The sequence below is a fragment of the Drosophila biarmipes genome, unplaced genomic scaffold, assembly GCF_025231255.1.
Source record: "Drosophila biarmipes strain raj3 unplaced genomic scaffold, RU_DBia_V1.1 ptg000017l, whole genome shotgun sequence".
Lineage (NCBI taxonomy): Eukaryota > Metazoa > Arthropoda > Insecta > Diptera > Drosophilidae > Drosophila > Drosophila biarmipes.
The window spans coordinates 4,687,034-4,706,891 of NW_026114535.1; the positions used below are offsets into that span (position 1 = coordinate 4,687,034).

General features: G+C 27.0%; 3 pseudogenes; 1 reads left to right on the forward strand and 2 right to left on the reverse strand.

The window, feature by feature from the left end:
- Window positions 1–7,941: 7,941 nt before the first annotated feature.
- Window positions 7,942–8,930, reverse strand: LOC122818940 (NADH-ubiquinone oxidoreductase chain 2-like; annotated as a pseudogene).
- A 4,525-nt stretch (window positions 8,931–13,455) lies between these two features.
- Window positions 13,456–15,344, reverse strand: LOC122818560 (NADH-ubiquinone oxidoreductase chain 6-like; annotated as a pseudogene).
- Window positions 15,345–16,768: 1,424 nt separating this feature from the next.
- On the forward strand, window positions 16,769–18,507 carry LOC122818551 (NADH-ubiquinone oxidoreductase chain 5-like; annotated as a pseudogene).
- Window positions 18,508–19,858: the final 1,351 nt, after the last annotated feature.

The window sequence follows — 19,858 nt, forward strand, 5'->3', positions numbered from 1 at the left end:
ATAAATTTTTTTAATTAAATCACTATGGAGAAACTTAATTTGCACATTTGGCTGATAGAATGATACTCACATACTCAGCCAAGCATTACAAATTGGAAAGCTATAGAAAGAGGACCACTACTAATTGAAAAATAAATTATTTTTAAAGTCGTTGAATTGAAGTTTCGAGTATAAAATAAAAACTGGAAAGGAAAGGAATAAACAAAGTTTTAAATGTACGAGAAAAGGTTTATTCAGATGAGAGTATTTCAAAGAAAGAATTCTATACTTATTCATCTTACAATCAAACATTTAAAACAAACGATAAAATTCGAATTACTATCCAAAAGAAAAACTTGTACGTGCTTCAAGGAATTATTCGAAAAGATTAACCGAATGGAACAACAACTGATAATGCTGACACTTTTTTTTTTTAATTATATGGCTTACTTTTAAACTATAACATGACGAATATTACATGAAGATCTCCATGTAACTCCGAGGAATATACAAAAATGAAGATGTCATATGTTAACCAGAAATTGGGGCATGGCAGCCTGTGTTGTCTGGAACATTAAATTGTCGGCTAACCATGATTTGCCATAATTAAATTTCCACTAAATGGAGAACTTATCGCAAATAAATTATCAAACTGAAGAGGTCACTTGAATTCTAACTCATATCCATATGATAATCTGAATGTCGATTTTAGTGAGAATCAGTACGCCCACCTTTATGAAACGCATACAATATTTCAATCAAGTTACTATAATCAAGAACCACAATCATTTTTGACACCAAAGGAATTTAAGTTGCAGGCAGTTTCTCTTATTCGTTTATGTCTTATCTTCATACAACTCTTGCCATGAGATCCGGATTGCCACAAACTTAAATTCTAACAATTTTAATTATTCATATTTTTCTTCCATATAGCGATCATGTTCTTCATTAGTTTTCAAAAACCATGTCATCAACTAGCGCATAGTCATCCTTACGATAAACTGGCCTGTCAATAGGTGTGTTCATTTAGCCCTCAGCTTACATCTGGGCAAACCGGCCATCACAAAAGCTCGCAGTTTGTTTCATAAGCCGGCAAAGTGACAATTCACCGATCATTTTAAAAATATCATTCTTTTTCAAAATCACAGCCCTCACCGGCTTGATCTGTGGTATCTCCATCATCACCTTCATCATTAAGCTCCATGGCTTCTTCATCATCACGCTCATCATTCAATTCCGTGGCAATCCCCTTCTCTGGCATACGTCTCAAAAATTCGTGAGAATATTTATATATTCTATTATTTTAACGCCCTAAGTCTATACCGATCTCCTTCTAATATTTCGGTCACTAAGAATGGTCCTCTAAACTTAGGGTCTAGTTTTGTCTGATGACGCTCTTCGTTTTTAAGCAATACTAGTCACCGACCTTGTGTCTTATAGTAGTAGCCTTAAATTTATCAAATCTAGCTTTATCATAACAGGCATTCTTTTCCATGTTTTGCTTTGCCATTTCTCTAACTTGGTCAATATCAATAACATTTTCATTTTCGAAAATAGGTACGAGACCAAATAGCCTTGCTTCCTTGCCAATAAGAATTTCTAAAGGGCTAACCTTAGTCACTCTATTGGGAGTACAATTAAGAGCCAGTTGAATCTCGCAAAGAGCATCCTGCCATGACCCCTGACCTGTCTCAACCGCCGTTAGCATAGATTTTAGAGTACTCATAACTCGCTCTACTTGGCCATTGGCCCGACTAGCGCGTGTGGCGATCAAATGTAAATCTATTTTTTGAACAGAGCAGAAATCACGGAATGCTGTACTAGAAAAATACCGTCCCTGATCTGCAATCAGACGATAAGAGCAAACAATGATATTCGGGACTTTAAAGCCTTAATACAACTTTCTGTATCCAGCCTCACTGTACGGGACAAAGAGACAAACTTTGTGAACGCGTCTATTGACACGATTATATACTCCTACTATCAATCAGACGAGAAGGGACACAAAACAATGATATTAGGGACTATAAATCCTTAAAACAACTTTCTGCATCCAGCCTCACTGTATGGGACAAAGAGACAAACTTCGTGAACGCGTCTATTGATACGATTATACACTCCTTCTGATCATTTTTACCACTAAGCTTCCCTGTAAGTTCCATGAGGACTGTATGCCACGGGATACCAATTTTCGGTATAGGATGCAATTCGGCTTGTACCCTGCCAGATGGAGATATTGACAGTCTGCATGTAATACAGTTGTCGACAAATTTGCGAACGTACTTGGACATCCTTTCGAACCAATAATACTTATTCATTTTCTCAAGGGTTTTCTCCCACCCAAGGTGCATAATGGACTCGTGCACATTATTAATGGCAGACCACCTAAACGGCTTTGGGATAATAGGGAAGCAACGAGTTTTCCCATTCCTTTGAATTTTCCTATATAGTGTTCCTGCCCTTTGTTCATACGTTTTGGCCAAATCCTCAGCAAGATCATCGCTACGCAATTTAGAAACAATAGAGGACGTTTCCTCGTCGCGTTGCTGCTCAGCTAACAAGCAATTGTCAATGATCTCTGTAATTTTCCATTGTACCTTTTGACTTGACGCGATCTTTTAATATAGGATTTCGGAACAGAAAATCTACGCGAGCCATTCTTTCACCTGGCCTATACTGAATATCAAACTCAAAAGATTGCATGTATGACCACCACCTATGAACTCTCGGGGTTAGTTCTGCTTTTGTGCGAGAGGCTTTGAACGAATTGCAGTCAGTAAACACGACGAAATGTCGACCCTGTAGGAAATGGCGAAAATGCTTAATAGCATTGTAAACTGCAAGTGTTTCCAGTTCGTATGAATGATAGCGCGATTCAGCTGGCGAGGTCCGTTTACTAAAGTATTCGATAACTCTAGGCTTGTGTTCGATTTTATGCAACAAAATTGCGCCATAGCCATCAGCACTCGCATCTGTATGAAGTTCAATAGGGAATAGGGGATCGAATATAGTCAGAACGGGTTCACTAGTCAGGATACGAATCACTTCCTGTCGTATCTGCTCATGCTCTAATTTCCATAAAAATGTTATACTTTTTGAAGTAAGAACATAGAGGGGTTTTAGCAACTGTGAAAACTTATAGTACAGACCAGTCCAAAAAATTGTCTCAGTTGAGTGACGGATTGCGGGGGCGGTAAGTCTACTAGAGGTCGTATTTTCCCAGGATTCGGTCGAATCTCACCTGCTCTAACTTCAAAACCTAAGTATTCGACACAAGTTTTTAGAAAGGAACATTTCTTTATGTTGAAAGAAAATCCTGCTTCGGCTAGTGTTTGCAGGGTGATTTGTAATCTCTCAAAAGCTTCTTCATTTGTACGTGCGACTATCGTTACATCGTCCAAATAAACAATGGCATATTTATAAGCTAGATCATCTAAGGCACGATTAATAGCCCTTTGGAATACCGAAGGCGCATTTTTAAGCCCGAAAGGCATAGCCAAGTACTCGTACTGTCCTTCTGGAGTTACACAAGCCGTCCGTTCGATAGAGTTTGCATGTATTGGGATCTGATTAAAACCACTGGCCATATCAATGCACGTGAAAAACCTAGCCCCACTCAACCTAGCTATCTGGTCCAATATAAGTGGCAACGGAAACTTGTCGGAAACAGTATTGGCATTAAGCTCCCGTTAGTCAACACAGAGACGATCTAAACCATTTTTCTTTCGGACAAGTAACATCGGACTCGCAAAAGGAGAGGAACTTGGTCTTATAATGTTCGCATCCAACAGCTTTTGAATAGAATGTCTAACCTTTTCTTTTTCCTCTACACTCAAACGATAAGGGCGCCTCTGAACCGTCTTATTTTGATCAATCAAGCGAATTTCTAGCTGTCCCGTAATCACGCGGCTCTGTAAAATACCGTTTATGAACGAATTTGAGAATTTTTGTAATATTGATAGCAGTCTATCTTTATCTGGTCCATGCAAATCGGTGTCAAGATCGGCCAGGTCAGGAGTACATTCGAAGACTGCGACAGGTAATATAGACTTTTCACTAAATAAAGTAAGCGCACTTGATGTAATTGTCACGCCGATGCCTTGGCTCAAAATTTCACGACCAATCAAAGCTTCGTATTTAATATGATTATCTAAACTACGTAAAATAAGATTTCAAGTGAACGCTCACAAGTCAAAACATTTGCCATAATCTGTAAAGTGCTACAAACGGAGTTACCACCTATACCTCTTAATGTCACTACCTTGTTTATTCTAGTGTCTGATAATCTCAGCGATGCAGTCTCTTTGATGAATGAGCATTCGGCTCCGGAGTCGAAGTAAAATTGGAACGACTCACCAGACTGCAGTAAAGTTCCTAAGTACGGTGCATATGTTCACATCTTTAATGGTGTTGCTTTTGACTGGCGGACGATCCGGGCAGACAGTAGATAAGTGTCCAGCTTTTCCACATTTGTAACAGGTGACGGATGATCGATCTCTTCCTCCAGTATATCCAGATTGCTGATTACGGGGCTGCTGCTTCTTGTGGCCGGGTTTGCCACAGTTGTAACACGTGAAGTGAAGCATAGCGCTGATTCTTTTTCCTTGTAGTTCTGGTACGTTGTCTCTCTGTTGGCTCTGTCTGGCGTCAAACAAAAAGGCTTTGAGTTCCTGATGCAGCTCGTTTCTGGTTTGAATATCCGTGGTAAAGACCAAACGGCGCAATCTTTTATCTATCCCAGCTGCGTGTGCCAACGTAACCGATACTGCAATTTGCTCGACGCTGAGCGAATTCCAGCGGGCCATAAGGGAAGTGGCCATTCTGCTCCCATACAACGACAAGCACTCTCCTTCATTTGGGCTTCCATTTAGCAAATTCATAACAGTGGCGGCCAAAGTCTCCGTTCCAGAAAAATGTTGCAAAAATAATTCTCGGAACTGCGTCCATGTAATGCCGGGAAAACATGTCTGCGAGAGCCATATGTTGATAATACACCGCATCATACGTTACATGAATTTAGAATCAATGTTTCACCTGGGTATAAAATGACAGTGACACCACATAACCTAATTTATTCACCAATCAACTGTGATGAAATAAGCACACTAACTATACGCATTTGTTGACTAAAACGGTGATTTGGTGAATTTACGTGGTGAAATCGTTTCGATTCGCATGCACATTCGGCTGATAGAATTATTATTTATAATAAAGTACGTAAAATAAATTATTTTTAAAGTCGTTAGGATTGAAGCTTCGCGTATAATATAAAAACTGGAAAGAAAAACAATAAACGAAGTTTTAAATGTACGAGAAAATGTTTATACTAATTCATCTTACAATCAAACATTTAAGCCAAACGATAAAATTCTAATTACTATCCAAAATCTAGACTTGTACGTGCTTCCTCACGAAAGTTACCTTAATTTTCAAGGAATTATTCGAACAGATTCACCGAATGAACCAACAACTAATATTGCTAACATTTTTTTTCATTTATATGGCTTACTTTTAAACTAGAAAATTACGAATATTACCTGAAAATCTCCATATAACTCCGAGTGATTATCCAAAAATTAAGATGTACGATATTATTAAAAGTGGTGTAGCCTACCAATCGCATTCCGGAGTTGGGATTCATATGTTAACCAGAAATTGGGGCATGGCAGCCTGTGTTGGCTGGAACATTAAATTGTCGCAAATGATTTGCCATAATTAAATTTCCACTAAATGGAGAACTTATCGCAAATAATTTATCAAACTGAAGAGGTCACTTGAATTCTAACTCATATCCATATGATAATCTGAATGTCGATTTTAGTGAGAATCAGTACGCTCACCTTTATGAAATGCATACAATATTTCAATCAAGTTACTATAATCAAGAACCACAATCATTTTTGAACCCAAAGGAATTTAAGTTGCAGGCCCCTATTATTGTGGTTAGTCTTATTTAAGTTAGTCTATCTAAACGAATAGGTGAAAACTGGTCCTATTGATGTGAGAAGTTCAATAGATATATATATGACGAAGATCCAGTATAAAAGTCCTCGACTTGACTTTCGGCGAAGCGTTTTCTGGCGCGTTGCATGATCTCCAGCTTCACTCACGTGCCGCTCGAACTCACGTTCGTTCCTTCTCATTTCCTTTACCCCCGAATACACACGCATAGTGTGCTGAGTTATGACAAACACTATTTGTCTCACTCACGGCCACGCCCAGACTACGCTGACGGAATTGCGTATCCGTCTCGCACGAAAGAACCGAGAAGCAATAAGAAGTAAAAGAAGAGTGTACCAACTTTTATCGTTATAATATGAATTTCCAAAAAAATATGCGTCACGGACTTCCTGACCTATGTCACGTTCTCGTGAGTGTACAATATAAAGATTTACAAAATATATTCTCTTATGTTCTATACAAAATAAAGTTCAAGATGGTTTCACATTTTTTTTTCTTATTAAATCAAACAAAATTATTTCAAAGTTTCTCTTATTTGTTTATGTCTTATCTTCATACAACTCTTGCCATGAGATCCGGATTGCCACAAACTTAAATTCTAACAATTTTAATTATTCATATTTTTCTTCCATATAGCGATCATGTTCTTCATTAGTTTTCAAAAACCATGTCATCAACTAGCGCATAGTCATCCTTACGATAAACTGGCCTGTCAATAGGTGTGTTCATTTAGCCCACAGCTTACATCTGGGCAAACCGGCCATCACAAAAGCTCGCAGTTTGTTTCATAAGCCGGCCAAGTGACAATTCACCGATCATTTTAAAAATGTCATTCTTTTTCAAAATCACAGCCCTCACCGGCTTGATCTGTGGTATCTCCATCACCACCTTCATCATTAAGCTCCATGGCTTCTTCATCATCACGCTCATCATTCAATTCTGTGGCAATCCCCTTCTCTGGCATACGTCTCAAAAATTCGCAAGAATATTTATATATCCTATTATTATTTAACGCCCTAAGTCTATACCGATCTCCTTCTAATATTTCGGTCACTAAGAATGGTCCTCTAAACTTAGGGTCTAGTTTTGTCTGATGACGCTCTTCGTTTTTAAGCAATACTAGTCACCGACCTTGTGTCTTATAGTAGTAGCCTTAAATTTATCAATTCTAGCTTTATCATAACAGGCATTCTTTTCCATGTTTTGCTTTGCCATTTCTCTAACTTGGTCAATATCAATAACATTTTCATTTTCGAAAATAGGTACGAGAGCCATTCTTTCACCTGGCCTATACTGAATATCAAACTCAAAAGATTGCATGTATGACCACCACCTATGAACTCTCGGGGTTAGTTCTGCTTTTGTGCGAGAGGCTTTGAACGAATTGCAGTCAGTAAACACGACGAAATGTCGACCCTGTAGGTAATGGCGAAAATGCTTAATAGCATTGTAAACTGCAAGTGTTTCCAGTTCGTATGAATGATAACGCGATTCCGCTGGCGAGGTCCGTTTACTAAAGTATTCGATAACTCTAGGCTTGTGTTCGATTTTATGCAACAAAATTGCGCCATAGCCATCAGCACTCGCATCTGTATGAAGTTCAATAGGGAATAGGGGATCGAAAATAGTCAGAACGGGTTCACTAGTCAGGATACGAATCACTTCCTGTCGACACAAGTTTTTAGGAAGGAACATTTCTTTATGTTGAAAGAAAATCCTGCTTCGGCTAGTGTTTGCAGGGTGATATGTAATCTCTCAAAAGCTTCTTCATTTGTACGTGCGACTATCATTACTACTATTTATATTTATTTCTATGACTCAATTATTTTCAAAATAATTTAATATAAAAGCTGAGTAACAAATTCGAAGATAAAAAAATAATGTAATTAAAGTTGATATTATTATTAATGTTAATAAAAAATATTGATTACATAATGTTAATTGTTGAATTACAAGTCATTTAGGTAAAAATCCTAAAAATGGAGGCAATCCCCCTAATGATAAAAAATTTATAAATAATGAAAATTTTAAAATTTTTCTATTAACAAATCAAGAAAATAATTGATTTAAATGAAATAATTTAAAAATATTAAACATAAATGTTAAAATAAAAGATAAAAATGAATAAAATAAAAAATAAATAAATCAAATAGATTCACTAATTATTAATGATCTTAATATTCATCCTAAATGATTAATAGAAGAAAAAGCTATTAATTTTCGTAAAGAAGTTTGATTTAATCCTCCAAGAGCTCCAATAATTACTGATAAAATTACTCTAATTAATAATAAATTTTTAATATTTAAATAAGAAATTAGTATTAATGGGGCAATTTTTTGTCAAGTTATTAATATCAAAGCATTTATTCATGTTAATCCTTCTATTATATTAGGGAATCAAAAATGAAAAGGAGCGGCTCCACTTTTTAATAGTAAAGCTGATATAATAATTATTAATGTAAAAGATTCATTAATTTCGTTATTTATATTATTTTTCAATATTAATAAAATTGAAGAAAATAACAGTACAGTTGATGCTAAAGCTTGAGTTAAAAAATATTTTAAAGAGGCTTCAGTTGATATTACATTATTATTATCTCTTAATAGGGGGATAAAAGATAACAAATTAATTTCTAAACCTATTCAAGCTCCTAACCAAGAATTAGATGTAACTGTGATTAATGTTCCAATAATTATAATTGTAATAAATAAAATTTTTGATGAGTTATTAAAAATTAAAAAGAAAAGGATTATAACCTTTATAAATGGGGTATGAACCCAGTAGCTTAATTAGCTTATCTTTTTATAAATAATAAATATAAATATATTTTGGTGTATGACGCACAGAAGTTTTTGATACTTTTAGAAATAGTTTAATTCTATTAAATATAAAAAATCTTTGTAACTAACAACATATAAATCAGTCAATGAATGCAGAAAAACTGCATAATTTACCCTATCAAGGTAACCCTTTTTATCTGGCAATTCATTAATAATAAAAAATCCTTCTTCTTTATTTTTTTTTTTTTATTTTTATTTATTTCCTATTAAATTTTTAAAAAATTAAAATTTTAAAATATTTATTATTTTATAGTAAATAATACATTTTAGTTAAAGTTTTAATAAAAATATTAAATTAAATTAAATAATTAAATTTTTCTATATATATATATATATATGTAATATAAATTATCAACAATATATAAGTTTATAAATTAATAATAATTAATTAAATTATTATATTATTTATATAAATCCAAGAAATTTTAGATAAATATTTGAATATAGATTTTTATTTACCATTTATATTACCATTTTTGGATTGTGAAATTTTTTGTTTAAATTGTTAACTATATAATAATATATTAAATATTTATATATATATATAGATTATCTATTAATCTTGAACTTAGAATACAAGAAATTTAAAAAAAAAAAGGAGGATTTTTATTATTAATGAATTAATTTAATAAATTTTACATTTTATTTAATTATTAAAATTAAATTTTTTAATATATTTAAAATACTTATTTTATATGTATATATATGTATAATATATATATATAGATATTATATTATAATAATAATAAATTATTGATATTTTTAATTTTATTAAATTATGATTTTTTATTTATATTATTTTTATTACTAAAAAAAAATATTTTTATAGTAATAAAAAATAATTTTAATTTTTTTTTATTAAATTTATTATAATATTAAATATTTAAAAAAAAAATAAAATTATAAAAATGTTAAATAAATATATTTTAATGTTAATTTTTTGAATAAAAATTTATTTAAATTTTAAAATATTTTAATTTAAATTTAAATTTTATAATTTTTATAAATTTTTATAATTTTTTTTTTAAAATAATAAATAAAAATTATTTAGTACAGAAATTATATATATATATATATATATATATGCATATAAATAAATTATAAATATTTAAATTATAAATTAATTAAAATTTAATTTATTATCTTTTATCTATTATTTTACTATTTTTTAATATTTTTATAATAATTAAATAAAAATAAAATTTTAAAATATTTTATAAAAATAATTTAAAAGTTTTATTTTGGCTTAATAATTTGTTATTAATTTGATTTATATGTAAATTTTTGTGTGAATTTATATTTATTTTAAAAATAAATATATAAATTTTATTCGCAGTAATTAATATTATTAATTAAAGAAATTTAGAAATAGCAATATTAAAAAGTATTGACCAAATTGGTGCCAGCAGTCGCGGTTATACCAATAATACAAATAAATTTTTTTAGTACTAATTAAATTGAATTTTAAAAATAAAATTAAATATATTAAGTGAAATTTTATATTTAAATTATTTTATATAATTATAATTGAAGTTAAAAAATTTTAATAAAAAACTAGGATTAGATACCCTATTATTTAAAATGTAAATTAATTGCTAAAGTAGTAATAGTTATGTTCTTGAAACTTAAAAAATTTGGCGGTATTTTAGTCTATCCAGAGGAACCTGTTTTGTAATCGATAATCCACGATGGACCTTACTTAAGTTTGTAATCAGTTTATATACCGTCGTTATCAGAATATTTTATAAGAATAATAATATTCAATAATTTTAATAAAAATTTATATCAGATCAAGGTGTAGCTTATATTTAAGTAATAATGGGTTACAATAAAATTATTTAAATGGATAAAATTATGAAAAAATTTTTGAAAGTGGATTTGGTAGTAAAATTATATAGATTAATAATTTGATTTTAGCTCTAAAATATGTACACATCGCCCGTCGCTCTTATTATTAAGGTAAGATAAGTCGTAACATAGTAGATGTACTGGAAAGTGTATCTAGAATGACAATTTAAAGCTTATTAAGTAAAGCATTTCATTTACATTGAAAAGATTTTTGTGCAAATCAATATAAATTGATTATATTTTATTTATTAATTTAAATTATTTTAATGAAAATATTAGAAATAACTATAAATTTTAAAGTTTTAGTATTGTTTAAAGAAAAAATAATTTTAATAATAGTTTATTAGTATTGTAAAAGAAAATTGAAATAATTTGAAAAAATTTTATTATAAAAGAAAATTTAATTTATTGTACCTTGTGTATCAGCGTTTATTAAATAAAAAATAAATATTTATTTTTCTCGATTTTAAAAGAGTTAATATAATATATAAGTTAATGTGACAAAATTATTTAAAATATTATATTAGAAATGAAATGTTTTTCGTTTTTAAAGGTATCTAGTTTTTTAAGAAATAAATTTAATTTAGAAATTATAAATTTATTTATTTAATTTTATTAATTAAATAATTTATAATTTTAATATTTTATGGGATAAGCTATAGAATAAATTTTTAAAAATAATAAATAAATTTGATAAATATATGTTTAGAATTAGCAATTATTAAAAAGTGTGTTATAATTTATTTTATAAATTAAATTATTTATTAAATTTTAATTATTTATTAAAATATTAATTTTAATATTTAAAATTAAGTAATAATGATAAAATTAGTATATTATATTGTTTAAATAAATTTTTGTGAAAAGTTTAAATAAAGAATTCGGCAAAAATAATGTTCGCCTGTTTAACAAAAACATGTCTTTTTAAATTATATATAAAGTCTAACCTGCCCACTGAAATTTTTTAAATGGCCGCAGTATTCTGACTGTGCAAAGGTAGCATAATCATTAGTCTTTTAATTGAAGGCTGGAATGAATGGTTGGACGAAATATTAAATGTTTCATTTAAATTTTTTTTAGAATTTTATTTTTTAGTCAAAAATCTAAAATTTATTTAAAAGACGAGAAGACCCTATAAATCTTTATATTTTGTTTATTTTAATTATAAAGATTAATTTAATTTTAATAAATTAAAATATTTTATTGGGGGATATTAAAATTTAAAAAACTTTTAATTTTTAAAAACATTAATTTATGAATAATTGATCCATTAATAATGATTAAAAAATTAAGTTACTTTAGGGATAACAGCGTAATTTTTTTGGAGAGTTCATATCGATAAAAAAGATTGCGACCTCGATGTTGGATTAAGATATAATTTTGGGTGTAGCCGTTCAAATTTTAAGTCTGTTATACTTTTAAATTCTTACATGATCTGAGTTCAAACCGGTGTAAGCCAGGTTGGTTTCTATCTTTAAAAAATTATAATATTTTAGTACGAAAGGACCAAATATTAAAATAATTATATTTTTAAATATGAATATTATTAATATAAAACTATTTTGGCAGATTAGTGTAAAATTTGTAAATTTAGAATTTATTTATGTAAATTATTTTACAAATAGTACTTGTTTTATATAGAATTTGTTTTATCATTAATTGGAAGTTTATTATTAGTAATTTGTGTATTAGTAAGTGTAGCTTTTTTAACTTTATTAGAACGTAAAGTTTTAGGTTATATTCAAATTCGTAAAGGTCCTAATAAAGTTGGTTTAATAGGAATTCCTCAACCTTTTTGTGATGCAATTAAATTATTTACAAAAGAACAAACTTATCCATTATTATCTAATTATTTAAGATATTATATTTCTCCAATTTTTTCTTTATTTTTATCTTTATTTGTTTGGGTATGTATACCTTTTTTTGTTAAATTGTATTCTTTTAATTTAGGGGGTTTATTTTTTTTATGTTGTACAAGATTAGGTGTATATACTGTTATAGTAGCTGGTTGATCTTCAAATTCTAATTATGCGTTATTAGGAGGATTACGAGCTGTAGCTCAGACTATTTCATATGAAGTTAGATTGGCTTTAATTTTATTATCATCTATTTTTTTAATTGGTAGATATAATATAATTTATTTTTTTAATTATCAAATTTACATATGGTTTTTAATTATTTTATTTCCTATAGCTTTAGTTTGATTAACTATTTCTTTAGCTGAAACTAATCGGACACCATTTGATTTTGCTGAAGGAGAATCAGAATTAGTTTCTGGATTTAATGTAGAATATAGAAGAGGAGGATTTGCTTTAATTTTTATAGCTGAATATGCAAGAATTTTATTTATAAGAATATTATTTTGTGTAATTTTTTTAGGGTGTGATGTTTTTAATTTATTATTTTATGTTAAATTAACTTTTATTTCTTTTGTTTTTATTTGAGCTCGAGGAACTTTACCTCGATTTCGTTATGATAAATTAATATATTTAGCATGAAAATGTTTTTTATCATTTTCTTTAAATTACTTATTATTTTTTATTGGTTTTAAAATTTTATTATTTTCTTTATTATAGTGAATTTATTTTAGTAAAGTTAATAGAAAATTAAATTCTATCTTATGTTTTCAAAACATATGCTTGTTCAAGCTCATTAACTATTAATTTAATACATTATCCCATCATTTTGTAACTAATGGGTTAATTAAATAGTATAAAAAATAAATAACAGTTAAAATTTGTCCAATTAATACATAAGGTTCTTCAACTGGTCGTGCTCCAATTCATGTTAATAAAATTACTGTAACTAATATAGATCAAAATAAAATTTGATTAATTGGATAAAATTGAATTCCTCGGAATTTTCTTAAATTATAAAAAGGTAAAATTATTAAAATTGCAATTGATAAAACTAATGCAATAACTCCTACTAATTTATTAGGAATTGAACGTAAAATTGCGTAAGCAAATAAAAAATATCATTCTGGTTGAATATGAGCAGGTGTAACTAAAGGATTAGCTGGAATAAAATTATCTGGGTCTCCTAATAAATTAGGACTAATTAATACTAATGAAATTAAAATAAAAATTATTTCAATAAAGCCTACAATATCCTTAAATGTAAAATAAGGATGGAAAGGAATTTTATCAATATTAGAATTTAATCCAATAGGATTATTAGATCCTGTTTGGTGTAAAAATAGTAAATGAATTATTGTTATAGCAAGAACAATAAATGGTAAAATAAAATGAAATGTAAAAAATCGAGTTAAAGTAGCGTTATCAACAGCGAATCCCCCTCATAATCATTGAACTAAGTCTATTCCTAAATAAGGAATTGCTGATAAAAGATTTGTAATAACAGTAGTTCCTCAAAATGATATTTGTCCCCAAGGTAAAACATATCCTATAAAGGCTGTTCCTATGACTAAAAATAAAATAATCACTCCTACTAATCAAGTTGGGGTAAATAAATATGATCCGTAATAAATTCCTCGACCTACATGTAAATAAATACAAATAAAAAAAAATGACGCACCGTTAGCGTGTAAAGTTCGTAGTAATCAACCATAATTAACATCTCGGCAAATATGATTAACTCTATACAATGCTAAATTAACATCTGCAGTATAATGTATTGCTAAAAACAATCCTGTTCAAATTTGAATAATTAAACATAAACCAAGTAAAGATCCAAAATTTCATCAACTTGAAATATTAATTGGAGCTGGTAAATCTACTAATGCATTATTAGCAATTTTAAATAAAGGGTGGGAAGTTCGTAAAGGTTTATTCATTAATTAAGATATTATTCGAATAGGTCCTTTAAATAATTTAGTAATTTTTACTACTACAATTAAAGTAATTAAAAGATAATTCATTAATAAAATAGTGATAAAATTAGTAGGAAAATTATATAATTTATTTAAAGATAAAGAATTTTCTGTTAAATATGAATTTATATTTATAATTGATTCTATTTCGTTATTTATTTAAAATAATGAGATAGAAGTTTTATCAACAATAAAAGATAAAATTAGTATAATAAATAAAATAAAAGCAGAAAATAAAGTAAGTTTAATTGATAAATTAAATATTTCATTTGAAGCTAATGAAGTAACATAAATAAATAAAACAAGTATTCCCCCTAAAAAAAATTAAAAATAAAATATATGAGTATCAAAAACTTTTAGTTATTAATCCTGAAATTAAACAAACAAAAATTGTTTGAATTAATAAAGGTAATCCTAAAGCTAATGGATGGATTATATTTAAAAAAATAATAGAAGTGGTAATAATTAAAGAGTATAAAATTAATTGAATAATTTCAAGAGGTAGTTTATTTAAAATATTAATTTTGGGGATTAATGAAAAAGAAATTTCTTTTCTCTTGAAGTTTTAAAAGAAAAAATCTTATTTTTGATTTACAAGACCAATGTTTTTGTTAAACTATTAAAACTAATGATTATAATTTTATATTGAAGTTTACCTATAATTTTATTTATTTTAGGTTTATTTTGTTTTGTTTCTAATCGAAAACATTTACTTTCTATACTTTTAAGTTTAGAATTTATTGTTTTAATATTATTTTTTATATTATTTATTTATTTAAATATGTTAAATTATGAAAATTATTTTAGAATAATATTTTTAACTTTTAGAGTATGTGAAGGAGCTTTAGGTTTATCTATTTTAGTTTCTATAATTCGTACACATGGTAATGATTATTTTCAATCTTTTAGAATTATATAATGTTAAAAATTATTTTTTTTTTTATTATTTTTAACTCCTGTTTGTTTTATTAATAATATATATTGAATGGTTCAAATTATATTATTTTTTATTAGATTTATTTTTTTATTAATAAATAATTTTATAAATTATTGATCAGAAATTTCTTATTTTTTAGGTTGTGATATACTTTCTTTTGGATTAATACTATTAAGATTATGAATTTGTTCTTTAATATTATTAGCTAGAGAAAGAGTTAATAAATATAATAATTATAAAAATTTATTTTTATTAAATATTGTAATTTTATTATTGTTGTTAGTTTTAACATTTAGAAGAATAAGTTTATTTATATTTTATTTATTTTTTGAAAGAAGATTAATTCCTACATTATTTTTAATTTTACATTATTTTTAATGAGGGTATCAACCTGAGCGTTTACAAGCGGGTGTTTATTTATTGTTTTATACATTATTAGTTTCATTACCTATATTAATTGGTATTTTTTATGTAATAAATAAAACAGGTTCAATAAATTTTTATTTAATAAATAATTTTATATTTAATTATGATTTACTATATTTTTGTTTATTATGTGCTTTTTTAGTGAAAATACCAATATTTTTAGTTCATTTATGATTACCCAAAGCTCATGTTGAAGCACCAGTTTCTGGTTCTATAATTTTGGCTGGGATTATATTAAAATTAGGAGGTTATGGAATATTACGAGTTATTTCTTTTTTACAATTAATAAATTTAAAATATAGTTTTATTTGAATTAGAATTAGATTAGTAGGACGAGTATTAGTGAGATTAGTATGTTTGCGTCAAACGGATTTAAAGGCATTAATTGCTTATTCTTCTGTTGCTCATATAGGAATTGTTTTAGCAGGTTTATTAACAATAACTTATTGAGGGTTATATGGTTCATACACTTTAATAATTGCTCATGGTCTATGTTCTTCTGGATTATTTTGTTTAGCTAATGTTTCTTATGAACGTTTAGGAAGTCGTAGTATATTAATTAATAAGGGTTTATTAAATGTTATACCTGCTATAACTTTATGATGATTTTTATTAAGATCAGCTAATATAGCTGCTCCGCCTACATTAAATTTATTAGGAGAAATTTCTTTGTTAAATAGAATTGTTTCTTGATCATGAATTTCAATAATTATACTATCATTTTTATCATTTTTTAGAGCTGCTTATACTTTATATTTGTATTCTTTTAGTCAACATGGAAAATTATTTTCTGGAGTTTACTCTTTTAGAGGAGGTAAAATTCGAGAATATTTGTTAATATTATTACATTGATTACCTTTAAATTTATTAATTTTAAAAAGAGAATCATGTAAATTATGATTATATTTAAATAGTTTAATAAAAATACTAATTTGTGATGTTAGTGATATGAAATAATTCATTTTAGATCGTGAAATATTTATCAATTTGTAGAATTAGATTTGTTAATTTAATTTCTATTAGTTTATCATGTTTTTTATTAAGATTATATTTTTTACTGAATAATATAGTTTATTTTATTGAATGAGAAGTTGTTTCTTTAAATTCTATAAGAATTGTAATAACTTTTTTATTTGATTGAATAAGTTTATTATTTATATCTTTTGTTTTAATAATTGCTTCATTAGTAATTTTTTACAGAAAGGAGTATATAAGAAGAGATGAAAATATTAATCGATTTATTATATTAGTATTAATATTTGTTTTATCAATAACATTATTAATTATTAGTCCTAATTTAATTAGAATTTTATTAGGGTGAGACGGTTTAGGATTAGTTTCTTATTGTTTAGTTATTTATTTTCAAAATATTAAATCTTATAATGCCGGTATATTAACTGCTTTATCTAATCGAATTGGGGATGTAGCTCTTCTTTTAGCTATTGCTTGAATATTAAATTATGGAAGATGAAATTATATTTTCTATTTAGAAGTTATACAAAATGAATTTGAAATATTGATAATTGGAAGTTTAGTAATGTTAGCTGCTATAACTAAAAGAGCACAAATTCCTTTTTCTTCTTGGTTACCAGCTGCTATAGCAGCTCCTACTCCTACAACTTTAGTAACAGCTGGAGTTTATTTATTAATTCGGTTTAATATTATTTTAAGAACTTCTTGATTAGGTCAGTTGTTACTTTTATTATCAGGTTTAACTATATTTATAGCTGGATTGGGGGCTAATTTTGAATTTGATTTAAAGAAAATTATTGCTTTATCTACTTTAAGACAATTAGGTTTAATAATAAGAATTTTATCTATAGGATTTTATAAATTAGCTATATTTCATTTATTAACTCATGCTTTATTTAAGGCTTTATTATTTATATGTGCTGGAGCTATTATTCATAATATAAATAATTCTCAAGATATTCGTTTAATAGGAGGATTAAGAATTCACATACCCTTAACGTCTGCTTGTTTTAATGTTTCTAATTTAGCTTTATGTGGGATACCTTTTTTAGCTGGATTTTATTCTAAGGATATAATTTTAGAAATTGTTAGAATAAGAATATTAATATATTTTCATTTTTTTTGTATTTTTTTTCCACAGGTTTAACTGTTAGTTATTCTTTTCGATTAGTTTATTATTCTATAACTGGTGATTTAAACTGTGGAAGTTTAAATATGTTAAATGATGAAAGTTGAGTTATACTTCGAGGGATATTAGGTTTATTAATTATAAGAATTATTGGAGGAAGAATATTAAATTGGTTAATTTTTCCTATTCCTTATATAATTTGTTTACCTTTTTATTTAAAATTATTAACATTATTCGTATGTATTTTTGGAGGTTTATTAGGTTATTTAATTTCAATAAGAAATTTATATACTTTAAATAAATCTTTATTAAATTATAATTTAGTTGTTTTTTTGGGGTCAATATGATTTATACCATATATTAGACTTATGGAATAAATTCTTATCCATTAAATTACGGTCAGTTAGTGGTAAAAAGTTTTGATCAAGGTTGGTCAGAATATTTTGGAGGTCAACATTTATATCAAAAATTAACTGATTATTCAAAAACTTTATTTTTAATACATAATAATAGTTTAAAAATTTATTTAATATTATTTGTATTTTGAATTTTAATTTTATTTAATTTTTTATTATTTTTATATTCAAATAGCTTATAAATAGAGTATGACATTGAAGATGTTATGGAGATTAATTAATCTTTGAATATAGTGAATTTATTTTAGTAATTTATAAAAATAATATATTTTATTATTACAATGAAAATGTAAAGTTTTTATTTAAACTATATAAATAGAAGTATAAATGGAATTTAACCATTAAAAGAAAAAAGTTAGCAGCTTTTACTTGATCACCATACTTCCTTAATTGGAGATAATTCTCAGTTATATCATTAACAGTGATACGCCTCTTTTTGGCTTCAATTAAAGAATAAGGGTAAATTTACCTAAGGTTAGGTCGAAACTAACTGCGATTAATCGCTTCATATTCTATTTAAGGTAGATTGAATATTCAATACTTTTTGAATGCAAATCAAATGTTATAATTAACTACAACCCTATTTTAATTAGATCAATTTAATATACCTTGATTTCATTCATGATAAAGACCAATTAATAAAATTAAAATAAAAATAATTGAAGTAATTGTTCAAATTATAATATTTGAATATTTTAAAATAATAATTATTGGTAGAATTAAGGCAATTTCTACATCGAAAATTAAAAAAATAATAGTAGTTAAAAAAAATCGTAGTGAAAATGGAAGTCGAGAAGATGATTTTGGATCAAATCCACATTCAAATGGAGATCTTTTTTCTCGGTCAATAAATGCTTTTTTTGATAAAATTGAAGCTAAAAATATAACGATAGTTGTAATTAATAAAATTAAAGAAGCAATAATAATAATAGAGAAAATTATCTATACTATTTATTAATAGACCTTATGATTGGAAGTCAAATATACTTTTATATTATATAGATCATTTTAATGACAGTAGTTTAACCTCCTCATCAATAAATTGTAATATATAAAAATAATCATACTACATCTACAAAATGTCAATATCATGCAGCTGCTTCAAATCCAAAATGATGATTTTTTGAAAAATGATTATTTAAATGTCGTAATAAACATACTAATAAAAAAGTTGTTCCAATTAAAACATGGACTCCATGAAATCCAGTAGCCATGTAAAATGTTGATCCATAAACTGAATCGGCGATAGTAAATGGGGCTTCAATATATTCATAAGCTTGTAAAATTGTAAAATTGTAAAATAAATTCCTAATAAAACAGTAAAAAATAAACCTTGAGTTGTTTGTGAATGATTTCTTTCTATTAAACTATGATGAGCTCAAGTTACAGTTACTCCTGAAGCCAATAAAATAGCTGTATTTAAAAGAGGAATTTGAAAAGGATTGAATGAAATAATACCTAAAGGAGGTCATGAAGCTCCTAATTCAATTGCTGGAGATAATCTTCTATGAAAGAAT